At 35.7% G+C, this 14806-nt stretch overlaps 1 non-coding gene across 1 annotated transcript; it reads right to left on the bottom strand.

Moving 5' to 3' along the window:
* Window positions 1-2012: 2012 nt before the first annotated feature.
* LOC122109895 lies at window positions 2013-2114 on the bottom strand. The gene has a single exon (XR_006147770.1). It is a non-coding gene; the product is annotated as a U6 spliceosomal RNA (small nuclear RNA).
* Window positions 2115-14806: the final 12692 nt, after the last annotated feature.

The following is a 14806-nucleotide window of genomic DNA, read 5'->3' as shown; positions in this document are numbered from 1 at the left end:
GGGTATCTGCTCAGGAACTGGAGATCTGTGGATAACCGTTGGAAGCCAATCAGGACAAAAATATTCATGAGATATTTTTTTAATTAATGAACTAGCAAAGAGCCAAGAATGGAGATGTAGCTTATATAATAGCTCATCAACCTAGAGAGGAATAGCCTAGCGAGACCTTGATGCACTGAATTCAAACTCTGAGAATGAAAATGCGCAGGCACGCACATACACACACACACACACACACACACACACACACACACACACATGCACACACACACATTTATTCAAAATATATTCATATCAGTGTTTTGCATTAATTTCTTTGTTAACGATATTATATGGGTAAAATAGGGGTAATATTCTCTTCCATCCCAGAACATTTTTATGTTTTTTATTGTAAAAGTACTGTACAGAGTGGTTACAGTTACATGAAAAAGGTAATGAATACATTTCCTATCAAGCATTGTTACCTTCTCCTTTGTTTTCCCCCACCATCCCTTCCTTCCCACCTCCACAAGTACGCTGCCCTGCCCCCACCCCGCCTAAATTGTAAAGTTCGTTTTTCAACGTACTGTCTTGTGCATCACATTGGTGCAATGGGTCATACTGTATCCTTATTTAAGCATTTTGTTTTTTTCCTTTTCCATACCCAAATTAGAGAAGTGTATATACAAGATGGAGGTACACCAACATCAGATACAGTGAAAACAGGGGTTTAACTGTGGGGGATGCACATATAAAAAAATCACATCGTACATTATAAATACATTAGAAACAACAGAAACAAATAAAAAACCACTTGTGTCCCTATCTTGGGGTTCATTTACCTTAACATCATCTTATCTAGTCATATGCACATGCCTTTGACCTTTTCTCTTTTTTTAATTGTGAAAATATCATACAGAGGAGTTACAATTACCTGGAAAAGGTAATGAGTACATTTCTTATCAAGTATTGTTGCCTCCTCCTTTTTTTCGCCTTACCATACCTTCTTTGTTTATCCCAGACATACATTAGTTATTGCAAATAAGGGATACCATAGGACCTATGCTTCTTTTTTTTATTGTGAAAATAGCATACAGAGGGGTTACAATTACATGGGCAAGATAATGAGTACATTTCTTATCAAGCATTGTTGGCTCCTCTTTGCTTCCCCTTCCCATCCCTTCCCATACTCCCACACTTCCCCCACCCGGTCCTCCTCCCCCCAAAGTTGTAAAGTTCATTTTTTTACATAATGACTTGTACATCTAATTGTTGCAATGGGTCCACCTGCATCCCTAGTTAAACGAATTGGTTTTTTTTCCCTTCCCCTCCGCAAATTATACCAACATCAAATGCAGTGAAACATGGGTTATACCTTGGGGGAGGGGCATACAAAGCAACATAGAAATCTTCTTATAAATATGTTAGAAAAATTGCATGAAAGGAAAAAAACAAAAAACAAAAAAAACATTTGAATACTTATCTTTGGGTTCATTCCCCTAACATCAACTTATCTGAACTTTTCTGCTTGTATCAGACACATACTAGTTATTGCAAATAAGGAAAGCATGGGATCTATGTTTCCTTGGGCCTGGCTTACTTCACTTCTTTGGGCCTGGCTTAATTTACTTAATATAATTTTTTCCAAGTCTTTCCATTTCCTAACAAACTGGGTGATGCCATTCTTTCTGATAGAGGCATAGAAATCCAGTATACACACACACACACACACACACACACACACATTTTCTTGATCCATTCCTTTAGTGTGGGGCATCGGGTTTGGTTATGTAGCTTAGCTATGGTAAATAATGCTGCAATGAACATAGATTTGCTAGTAGATTTAGTATGGTCTTGTTTGAGATCATTTGGGTGAATGCCCAAAATGAGATTGCTGGGTCTTAGGGGTGCTCTGTGTAGTCTTTTGAGGAACCTCCATACTACTTTCCAAAGCCTTTGAACAAGTTTAAACTCCCAACAACAATGCATTAAGGTTCCTTTCTGTCCACATCCCCTCCAGCATCTGTTCTTTTAAAAATCTGGAATGCTTCACGAACTTGCGTGTCATCCTCAGTCAGGGGCTATTCTTCTTTTTATTGTTCCAATGTTAGTGTATGTGCTACCGAATTGAGCACAGAACATTTTTTATATATAAAGTGTAATTGATTTTCTTAAACTTGACAATTCCACAAAAATTAAATTCAAAAGAATTGTCGTGAAATTTTAGAACAATGTATTTCTTACATAAGAACACTTTTAAGAATAAAGTCAAGATTGACATGTCAAAAACAAAATAATTCCAGTTATTTATTGTTCAACGGATGTGTAGGGGGAGGAATTCAATTATTCTGTACAAGGAACCTGTCATAATGAACACTATAGATAGTGTTAAGGTTTGTTAAAAGTTTTAATGTTTTCAATATGTTTAATTGTGGGAATTTGCTCATATATGCCAAAATTAAGACTATTTAGCAGATTGTAAAACATTTCCATAAAGCATTTAAGATTCATGGTAGCAGTCATATACTACTAAGTATGTACATTTCAGAGTTTATAGAAACTTTACTAATGAGAAGTTGCAAAGTGTTTGTGTAAAGAAGCAGAGTGAAGATTTAAGATATTAACTTCACAGTTTCTGTCAAAATTTAAGGGCTTCCTTACTTTATATGTTAGTGAGGAACAAATGATGGTAGAAGCCATATACAAATGATGAGATGAACCATAAATAATAATCTTATTGGATAACTTTAAACGCTACTCATAGCCTATAAAATTCTTGTTGAACATCATAGACTTAGACAGTTTTAAATGTACAGCAATATAAGAAAATAATAAATCGAATATGTAGTACATTTCAAATACTGGAAACAGTGGTAAATGTTTTGTTTTTTATTTTATTAATCATTAATATTTATGTATTGGTTTTCCTTATTTGTAGCATTGTTTTCCTTGTTGTAATATAATACAACTTTTTGTAAGCCATCATTAAGAAGTACTTTGAGAATGTTATTGAGATGGCCACATCGTTTTTTATAGATATATGTGAATTTACAATGAGCAAAATTAGTAAGAAAAAAATATTGATTAAAATTTTATCAATTAGAATCTGAATCAGGAGTGTTGATAAATGTCCACACCTAAAAGCATAGCCCTAGACTGAAGCACTAGTGTTACAATCTTGAGCACACAAAAGTGAGACTTTGTTTTGGTTTGTTTTTCTTTTGTTTTGTTGGTTGTGGGGCTTGAACTCTGGGTCCTGGTTGCTGTCTCTCAGCTCTTCAGCTCAAGGCTAGTGCTACTACTTGAGTCACAGCACCTCTTCCATCTTTTTCTGCTTATGTAGTGCTGAGGAATCAAACCCAGGACCTCATGCATGCAAGGCAACACTCTATACTGAACCACCTTCCCAGCACCTGAGAGACTGTTACAAAAAAATCATCTAAATAACATTTACTTTCTGCTTTGGGTTATATAATGAAATAAAGAATATCTTTTTATGTTTTCTGAATGGCCATACTTCTAAATTTATATTAAATTCAGCCACTTTTTCCTTTTCTTTTTTCTTTCTTTTTTCAATTTTTAAATTTTTTATTGTGAAAATACTGTACAGAGGGGTTACAATTACATGGGCAAGATAATGAGTACATTTCTTATCAAGCATTGCAGCCTCCTCCTTTGTTTCCCATTCCTATCCCTTCCACTTTATCCTTCTCAAAGTCATGTAATATCTCTGAGAGTTTGCTTCTGTAAATATTGTTTTTGCATTGATAATTTATTCTGAGTCATTTTTATTTTTTTTATCAAAATCACTTTATATTTTATGGTTTTTATTTTTTTTTAAGTGTGAAAATAACAAACAGAGGGGTTACAATTACATGGGCAAGGTAATGAGTACATTTCTTATCAAGCATTGTTGCCTACTCCTTTGTTTCTCCTTACTATCCCTTCCCATCTCACCCCGTTTACAACCCATTCCCCCTCCCCTTTCCCCAACCCGAAGTTGTAAAATTCGTTTTTCTACATAATGTCTTGTATATCTCATTGGTGCAATGGGTCCACCTGTATCCATATTTAAAAAAAAATTTTCCCTTCCCCTCCACAAATTATACGAACCTCAAATACAGTGAAAACAGGGGTTATACCATGCGGGAGGGACATACAAAGTAACAAAGAAATCATCTTATGAATATGTTAGAAATAATTGCAGGAAAGAAGAAAATTTTGAATTCTTATCTTGGGGTTCATTTCACCTAACATAAACTTATGTAACAATTTCTGCGTGTCTCAGACATACACTAGATATTGCAAATAAGGGAAACCATGTTTCTTTGGGCCTAGCTTACTTCACTTAATATGATTTATTCCAAGGTTTCCATTTCCTAACAAATGGGGCAATATCATTCTTTCAGATACAGACATAGAATTCCATTGTGTATATATACATTTTCTTGATCCATTCATCTACTGAAGGGCATCTGGGTTGGTTCCATATCTTAGCTATGGTAATGCTGCAATAAATATATTTGTGCTGGTAGCTTTAGTATGGTCTTGTTTGTGATCATTTGGGTAAATGCCCAAAAGTGGGATTGCTGGATCATAGGGAAGCTCTATGTGGAGTCTTTGTAGGAACATCCATACTACTTTCCAAAGTGGTTGAACAAGTTTACACTCCCACTAACCACGCATTAAGGTTCCTTTTTGTCCACATGCCCTCCAGCATCTGTTGTTATTAGAGTTCTTGATTATAGCCATTCTAACTTGGGTGAGGTGATATCTCAATGTTGATTGATTTGCATTTCTTTTATGGCTAGGGAGGTTGAGCATTTCTGCATGTGTTTTTGTTCACCCTCCTTTCCTCTTCAGAGAAGTTTCTCTTTATGTCTTAAGCCCACTTATTTATTGGGCAGTATTTTCTTTGAGTATTTGTGTTGGGGGATTTTGATTTCCAGGTCTCTTTTAGATATGAAACCTTTGTAGGTTGTATGGCTAGTGAAGATCATCTCGGATTCCCTGGGTTTTCTATTGATCCTGCTAGCTATGTCCTTTGCCATGCAGAAGCTCTGCAATTGCATGCAATCCCATTTGTCCAACCTTTCTTTCATTTGTTGTGTTTCTGGGTCTCTATTAAGAAAATTTCAGCCTGTGCCAAGGAGACCTATGGTTTCTCCTATTCCATCCTGTAATGTTTTCAGAATATCTGTTTTGACTCCGAGGTCTTTGATCCATTTGGAGTTGATCCTGGTACAGGGTGATATATAAGGATCTAGTCTTAATTTTCTACAAGTGATTAACCAATTTTGCCAGTGCCATTTACTGAACAGCCTGTCTTCCTTCGATTTTATATTTTTAGATCCTTTATCAAATATTAGATGATTATGGGTCTGTAGGTTCATTTCTGAGTTTTCAATTCTATTCCATTGTTCCTGAGTTCTTTTCTTGTGCCAGTACTAAACTGTTTTAATTACTATGGCTTTGTAGTAGAGTTTGAAATCTGATATTGATATTCCTCCAACAATATTCTTTCTGTTAAGGATGACTTTTTGCAAATGGGGGTCTTTTGTTGTTCCATATGAATTTTTGGATTGCCTCTTCTATTTCCTTGAAGAATGCGGTTGCAATATTGATAGGTATGGCATTGAACTTGTAGATAGCCTTGGGAAATATTGCCATTTTCACAATGTTCATCCTTCCTATTGAGGAGCATGGGAGGTTTTGATTTCCTTTTTCAGATTTTTAAAGTTTTCATCAGAGAAGTCCTTCACTTCTTTGGTTAAGTTAATTCTTAGGTATTTTATTTTTGTGGGGCTATTACAAATTGAAAAGCTTTCTTGATTTGAGCCATGCTTTTCTCATTGTTGGCATACAGAAAAGCCATTAATTTTTGAGGGTTAATTTTATACCCAGCTATTTTGCCAAAGTTTTGAATCAGCTTGAGTAATTTGGGAGTGGAATCTGTGGGATTTTTTAAGGACAAGATCATGTCATCTGCAAAGAGGGACAATTGTACTTCTTCTTTCCCTATTTGCATCCCTTTTATTTTGGCATATTGTGTTATTTCTGTAGCTAGGCATTCTAATATTAAATTGAAGAGAAGTGGAGAGAGTGGGCATCCTTGTCTTGTTCCTGAGTTAAGAGGAAATGGCTTTAGTTTTTCACCATTAATTATAATGCTGGCTGTAGGTTTTCCATATACAGCTTTTATTGTATTGAGGAATATTCCATGGATTCCTAATTTTTCCAGAACCTTCATCATAAAGGGGTGTTGGATTTGGTCCAATGCTTTTTCTGCATCTGTTGAGATAACCATGTGGTTTTAATTCTTGCTCTTGTTGATGTGATAAATTATATTAATAGATTTGTGTATATTGAACCAGGTTTGCATCCCTGAAATGAATCCTGTATGATAGTGGTGTATGATTTTTTGGATGAATAGTTGAAGTCGATTGGCCAAAATTTTGTTGAAAAGCTTTGTATCAATATTCATCAATGAAATGGGTCTATAGTTCTCTTTCTTTGATGATTCCCTGCCTGGTTTGGGCATGAAGGTTATGATGGCTTCATTGAATGAGGTCGGTAGTGAACTTTCTCTTTCAATTTCATTGAAGAGTTGGAGGAGTACTGGGTGTGAGCTCTGTTTTGAAGCTCTTGTACAATTCCGCTGTAAATCCATCTGGTCCTGGGATTTTCTTAGATGGGAGGTCTTTTATTGCTGTGTCTTGATATTGGCCCCTTAAGATGTTTTAACTCATCTTGGTTTAGTATTTGCATGTTGATAATTGCTAACAAAAGGTCCATTTCTGCCAAGTTTTCAAACTTATTAGCATAAAGGTTTGAAAATATTCCTTTATAATGTTCAGAATCTTGGTTGTTTCTGTTTCGATGTTTCCATTCTCACATCTGAGTTTATTTACTTGGGTGTGTTTCTTCTTTTTCTGATAAGATTTGCTAATTGTCTGTCAATTTTGTTAATTTTTGCAAAGAACCAAATCTTTGTTTTGTTGATTCATTCTGTTTTTTCGTTTATTCTAATTTGTTTAATTCTGATTTAATGTTAATTATTTCTTTACATCTATTGAATTGGGGTTTATCTTACTGCTTTTTGTCTAGGTGGTTCAGATGTCTCATTAAATTGTTGGTTTCAGATCTCTCTATTTTGTTGGTGTAGGAACTCAGAGCTATAAATTTGCCTCTGAGTACTGCCTTTGCAGTGTCCCAGAGGAGCTGGTAATTTGTGTGTTCATTTTTGTTGAATATCATGGACATTTGAATTTCCTTTCTAATCTCTTCCCTGAACCCCTGTTTATTTAACAGTGTGTTGTTCAGCCCCCATGTGAATCAAGACTTTTTTTTGGTGGCTTTTGGTGTTGAGTTCTAATTTTATTCCCTTGTGGTCTGAGAGAATGCAAGGTGTAACTTGGGCAAGTTTGCTTTGTGACCTAAAATGTGATCTCTTTTGGAAAATGTTCCATGTGCTGGAGAGTAAAACATGTATTTTGATGCTACTGGGTGAAATATTCATTCAATAGATGTCTGTTAAATCTATTTGCTCTAGGCAGTTGTTTAGATCTGTGGTTTCTCTGTTAATTTTTTGCCGATTTGATCTATATAGTGGGCATAGTGTTGTGTTAAAATCCTCAACACTTAATATCTTTGGATCTATGTGAGATCTGAGGGAAAATAGTGTCTCTTGGATAAATTTGGGCACTCCATTGTTTGGCGATTCCATATTTAGAATTGTAATATCCTTCTGAAGTAGAGAACCCAGAAGTCATATGTAGCGACCTTCTTTATCTCTTTACACTAATTTTAATTTGAAGCATATTTTATCTGAAATTATTATTGCAACTCCTTCCTGTTTATGGCAGCTGTTTGCTTGGTAGATTTTATTCCAGCCTTTCATTATCAAAATGTGTTTGTTTTTATGGGCAGGGTGTGACTCCTGAAAGCAGGAGATAGAGTTATCCTGCTTTTTAATTCAACTAGACAGACTATTTCGCTAAATTGGAGCTTTAAGTCCGTTAATGTTGAGAGGTAGGACTGAGAGGTGTTTGGTAGCTCCTGCCATGCTATCCATCTCCTTGGGGGTTGTGGAAACTTGGTTCTTCCTATGGTTCTTGGATTCTCAGTTTGGGTGGTTTCTTAGCCATTATTGTGGTCTTGTTGGTTTTCTGTTTGTAGGTCATCTTTAAGTATTTTTTATAGGGCTGGTTTGGTGGAGATATATTTTTCAGTTTTTCTTTGCAATGGAAAGTTTTTATTTGACCTTCGGTTATGAAGGATAGTTTAGCTGGGTACAGTATTCTTGGTTGAAACTTGTTTGTCTTTAAGGCATGGCATACAGCCTTCCAGGCTCTTCTTGCTTTAATTATCTCTGCTGAAAAATATAAGGTGATTCTAATTGGTTTTCCTTTATAGGTGATTGATCTTTTCTCCTTGACATCTTTTGGCAATTTTTGTTGGTCTGAATTGATCCTGTGTGGATTAGAATGTTCTGGTCTGGTCTATTTGGGGTTCTACAAGCATCTTGTATCTGAATAGGCCTATCTTTTTGTATGTTTGGGAAGTTCTCTGCTAGGATTCTATTAACCAAATTTCCTAGACAGTTAACTTCTATGTCTAGGTGTTCCTCTACACCAATTGTCCTCAGAATAGGCCTTCTGATTGTGTTTTCCAAATGTTGAATAGATCTATCATGTTTCTTGGATTTGTCTTGGAGAGTTGTATGTTCTTTCTCTATAATACCTAGGCTGTCTTCAATCCCTGAGATTCGATCTTCTGCATGGTCGAACCTACTGTTAAGTCCTTCTACTTGGTTTTTTATTTCTTTTCCTTCTAATTGGTCGGCTTTGATGGCTTCAAATTCTTTGTTGGAGCTTTGTTTTAGATCTTGTATGAACTTCTTTACTTCTTTAATTTGGTGTTCTCAAATCACTTAGTTGATTGGTTATGGTTTACTTGGACTTCCTTTCCTCCTGTCGTGCTCCATTCAGCATTCCCTTTGTGGTCTTTCTGAATCCTTTCAGCTGTTTATAGATCCATGAATGCCTCTATTGATCTTTGTTTATTCTCATACCACTTTCACAATTCCTGTGTTACTCTTTGATTAACTTCCTGTAGTTCTCTTTGACTTTTCTTAGCCTGCTCACACAATTCCTGTCTCTGTTTGTTCTCTGCCTGCTCACGCAATTCCTTTCTTTCTCTTTGACTCTTCTCAGCCTGTTCACGCAATTCCTTTATTTCTCTTTGTTCTCAACCTGTTCAAGCAATTACTGTATCAATCTTTGAGTAGTTTCCTCACAGTCACGAGATTTCTATATTAATGTTTGGTTTGCCTCCTCTCTCTCTCCCTATCACGTTCAAACTGAGTCCTTTTCTAGCTTTCATTCTTTTCATTCACCAGGTTTACCAGTAATGTTTGTAGTGCTTTGTGGGAACTCTCCTCTGGATTATTCATTAACTGTTGTGTCACTGGATTATCATAAATGAGAGTTGAGATAACCACACTTGCCATTTTTCTCGTGTTTTCCGGCTTGTTCTGCACACTTGATAAGAAAGTGAGACCAATTTTTTGCTAAAACACTATTTTAAGGCAAGAATCATCCAAAGTCCTGTAGTTGCACAGTCAAAATGGCTGCAGATACAACCTAGTTCAACAGATACCATCTATTCAACATCAAATAACTATGCATTATTGGGCTAAGAACACAAAGACGAATTTTTCAAATCAGAAATTATTATGTTTAGGGAGAAATGTGGGGAAAAATAGGATTAGAAGTATGTGGAGAGGTTAAAGTAAATTTAACCAAGTCCTAATCTCAGAGAGGGAAAGGGATTGGACAGAATGATAGGAGAGAAATTAAAAAGAAGAAAATCAAAAATGTAAAAATAAAAATTTAAATTTAAAAAGTGAAACACTTAAAAATTATGTAACTTTAAAGAAATGATATTGAGAGAAGAAAAGGATAGGATGACAGGAGGGGGATGATAGAAAGGAGACATGAAAAACTAAAAAATAAAAATTCTTAAACGTATTTACTTGAAAATTATGTGGTACAAAGATATAATACTTCTATTAAAAAGTTAAGCCTGGGGCCGGGGATTTAGCCCAGTGGAAGGGCGCCGGCCCGATGCACGCAAGGCCCTGGGTTCAGTCCTCAGCCCTGGGAAAATAAAAGACAAAAAAAGTTAAGCCTAAAAGTTTGTAAATTAAGTAATACATTTCTAGATTAATTATGTACACAATGGGGGATAAGTTCTAACAATCGTTGATGGGTATTTATCTGGGGATTAGGCAAAACAGCAATTAAGTCACGCAAAAAAAAAAGAAAAACAAAAAAATGAAAAGAATGAAAAAATTAAAAAAATTTTAAAAGGACCAAAAAGACAATAGTGATTTTTTTTAAAATAAGCAAACACACACACACACACACACACACACACACACACACACGCACACACATCTAAAATAAAAATTAGGAGAAGAAGAAAAAAAAAGATTAACAAAAAATTTTTTTAAAAATGGTACCAAAAAGAGTTCTTTAATTTTTTTTTGGTGAGGAGGGTGAGGAATGGGAAGATCCTGTATCTCCCCTCTGTCTGTAACCAGTCTCTTCGTGGAGTCAGTGGTCTGCTTGTGGTGTTTGGTTTTCCTGTGGCTTGATTGATTTCTTACATCAGTTTGTTTGAGCAGTCAATAAAATGCTCTGCTTTATCTAGGATTTTTTGATCCTCCTTCAGGCAGTTCAATGGGAGGGAGATCTGCTTTGAGTATCACGAAAGAGAAAGATGACTGTTTCCTCTAGTTTGGAAATGTTGTGATGAGGCTAAGTTCTGGGTAGGGTTGAGGCGCTTCAGCAAACAGTAGCTTTTCCCTGAGGGGCTAGCTCCTGAGACACTCCCAGACCCCAGCCTAGAGCCATTCACAAGGTTTATTTACTGAATTTCAATTGATTGCCTAGGCTGCTGTAGGTAGGGGCAGCCTCTGGTTCTGTTAACCCAGTGAAGATAGTCACTCCTCTGTGTGGCAGAACTCTCTCTGCTTGGCCTAGGTGACTTTCTCCTGGGTGGATCTGAGCCTGGAAGCTCAAGTCAGATTCCTATGACCTGCTAAATGACTCTTTTGTTTTCTTCCAAGACCCTGAGTTGGAGCTAGTTGCTCAGCCTGGCCTTTCTCAGTATCAAAGATGATGTCTGGTGGAGGGGAGGGGCAGCCTTCCCTCCTCTGCTCCATGAGAAGGAGTGAGGATGTCAGGATTCTACTCAGACAGGAGTCTTTGTTCCTGGGTATCTCTGGTCTGTGATCTGCAGGATAAATTTATCTGCTCCTTGTCAGTTCTTGTTGGTGTTGAGTAGAATCTGCTCACCCACTGCATATGACGCCTTTGTCCTGGACTCTCTGTTTTAGATATGGTGGTTATGGGTGCCGCAGCTGCTGCCCCAACCGTGGCTACTGGCAAGTGCTCAGATCTGTCTTCTTGCCTGGATCTTCCCTCTCTAGCCAAACTCTGTGTACAGTGATGGCACAATTGGTGTGATTATCTAGGCTAGTACTGTTCACTGGAACACTAAAACTGCTTTGTATGTGAGAGCTTGTTTAGCCTCCATGTTCTCCTCTACCATTTCCTCCGACCTCCATGAAACTCTATATTTTATGTTGATTGGTTATTATACAACAAATACCTTCAAATGTACATGTAGTATCTAAAGATAGCCATGTGAATATTCTCATACAGCTCTTATTTATCTGTTATGCACTTTCAGTATTATTATATTTCTCGCTCTCTTATGCTCTCTCTCATTCCCTCACTTTCTCTTTCATGCTTCATGTCTCCTACTTAGAATTTCTGGTGGTCTACTATTATCCTTCAGGATCCACTGGTTTGTGGGAACATGGTAATACAATCAGTTACCCTTGCCTTATTTAAGAGTTACAACTGTGATGTGTTATTATTATATGCCATTCTAAATAGTAAAACAACAGATCTAGGAATTCCTTTTCACTTTTATTACTATTATAAATTTTATCTCCCTAGGAATCATTGGGATGGATAAGATACTTTTAAGCTGTGACCTAAAAGTACTTTTTCTTTTACAAACAACCTTTTACTTTGAGTATCAGTGAGTAACTACATGTAATGAAACAAAGCTATCCTATGGAAAGTAGACTGAAGTTGTTCACAGGGATGAAAAACAAGATAATGGGGAAGTGAGTACATCATAGAGCACAGATCATCAGAGCAGTTTATCATGTATGCTTGTGAGAATGACAATATGTTAGGAACTATAGATTAAATCACTGAACACTTGATATATATATGCAAATATATTTATATATTTCTATTTGTTTATATATGCATATATGTATGTGCCCTTATATATGTACACATGTATGTTACTATCCTCACAAATACACACATACATATACTCAGGTATACATGTAAACATGGAGAAAGACACATAGTTACAGTCAACACAAATTTCACTAGTTGTTGAATATGACTTAGACGGAATGCTTGGAACCAAATATGTTGAAGATGCATTTGTCTCTAAGAGTTCTTTTACCATTCCTCTTACCTCTTAAAACTGGTACATTTTAACACATGAGATTCGACTTGCAAAATGCAGTACAAGTGATAGCAAGTCATTCGGAAATCTCAGTAACTAAAGGTCATATGGTGTCTCCCTGCTCCCTATGGAATGCTCGCTCTTGTAGACACTCTCAACAACCAAAGTAGCAGAAGAATATCCTATCAGAGTATATACTATCAGTGGGGGGTTGGAGGGAGGATTTGGGTGATGTGAAAGGAAGGGATGCTAGGGGAAAAACAAAGGATTGGGTAACAATGCTCAATAAGAAATGTACACATTACCTTCCCTATGTAACTGTAACCCCTGTGTACAGTGTCTTTACAATAAAAATATATATTAAAAAAGATACAAGGAAAACTTCTGTACTTATGTGAAGTTGTATTTATCACTCAATATCAGTAAGGTATTGGTTTTAGGACCACAGGCATAGTAAAATTTTGGATCCGCAAACATTTTACTTGAACACAGTATATTATTTACATTAGAATGTGTCCACAACCTAGTTCAGTGTAATTGCTATGAAACGTTTTACTACATTTTATGTTTGAAGTGGAAAATAAAAGTATATGCACTATCAACAGAAACAATTTTTTTCAATTTGTTTTGTCTTTTTGCCTGCATTTTGTGGATGGAATTGGGAGAAAAATTTTGAAAAGCTCAAATTTCATCACCAAGAGCTGTCTGCAAAATATAAAAGGATCTAATACAGCATATTGAATAATATGGAACTCTAAGGAGAAGTACTTGAATTGAGACATTATCAGAAAATCTAACCACGCAAGGACTTTTAGAAGTGTTGCTGCTAGATTTCTAATGGAGAGCTTTCATAACCCTTTGTGAAAAACAAGTCAGAATCTCATTGAATTGTAGATGGTTTTCCCTCACCTTTCTCTCAAGCTCAGTCATTATCAATCAACATATAGTTAATCTTGAATGATCCTCTAATAACAAAATGTTGATGGAATGGTCATATGCAGAAAACCTGGGAAGGCAAACTTTTTCCAGTTAAGACAATCTGTATTCTATGCTCCAGAAGAGAGAAAACTAGGTAAGCATCCATTTACAACCTTCTGAATAGTTCTGATTCTGCCCTCATCAGTTATTTATCCATACCTGTGATGGAGTGAGAGGATTTTAAAAGAATTTCATGATCTAAAATTTAAATTTAAATGTGGAATGAAATTAGTTCCAATACATTACATTAAGATATTTAGAAGCAAGTGAAAACCCTAAAGGTCTATAAGTTTTTATTGGAAGTATAAGGATATTGGAATTTGGTTCTCCATATTTTAAGCAATTTGCAAGAAGAATTGGCAAAATACAATTTACATTTGGAGTAGACTTGTCACACTTATTTTTGTATATTGAAAGGAGCAAAAGCCTCAACAATATGTCAATGCTATCCTCTTATTTATCTCTAAAGCTTTATGCACCTGATCCATTAACATTAAAATTTCAAAAAAATAATTTTTAGCTAGTTGTCCAAAGGGGTTTTGCTTCATCATGTCAGTGTTGAATAGAGTATATGTGCATTTCAATGTACAATGCATCTGGGTCATTGTCAACCTTTCCATTTTTCTTTCTTTCTTTACCCCAAACCAACATATCCCTTCAAGTTTCCTAATTATATTCTCACTTATGTATATTGAGTTATATGACTGTATTAGTCCACCATTTCACTCTCCATTCTTCTGCCCTACTCCCTATATGCTCAGCTCTCCCTTTTAAGACTTATTTCATCTTCATGGGATTTTGTTAAATATCTCTGCCCTTGGTATGTGGCTTTGGGTTTGCCATATGCTCTCTTCCACGTTTGACCTACATAAATGAGGATATTTCTCCATTTTTCTAACCTCTGAATGCCCGAAATAGGTCATTAATCAGGGTATCTATTTCATTTTTTAAATTTCAAATATAATATAAACTTTGTTTGGACTAGTCATTTTCTAAAAATGAGTGATATTCATCAACATTAATATTTTGGTACCTTTAAGTAAATTGAGACTGTAGTAACCTTGATGATAATAGTAACCAATCTATTTTAAGTAGATTGAGATGTAACTAAAGTATTTTCATTATATTTATTTCTTAGTGATCATTCCTGTAATGACTAAATGAGACTTTTCCATCCAGTTTAGGTTAAGAGCGTTAAGTAATGGACTAGATCGCAAGTAAATCCGAAACTGTTTTAGGCTACAAGGATTCAGGAAAAGGTAGGATCAACGCATACTACAGTATT

Source organism: Dipodomys spectabilis, unplaced genomic scaffold, assembly GCF_019054845.1.
Source record: "Dipodomys spectabilis isolate Male_0828 unplaced genomic scaffold, ASM1905484v1 ptg000070l, whole genome shotgun sequence".
In the NCBI taxonomy this organism is placed as follows: Eukaryota; Metazoa; Chordata; class Mammalia; order Rodentia; family Heteromyidae; genus Dipodomys; species Dipodomys spectabilis.
The sequence above is the reverse complement of the archived record's forward strand: the minus strand, read 5'-3'. Positions and strand labels throughout refer to the sequence as shown.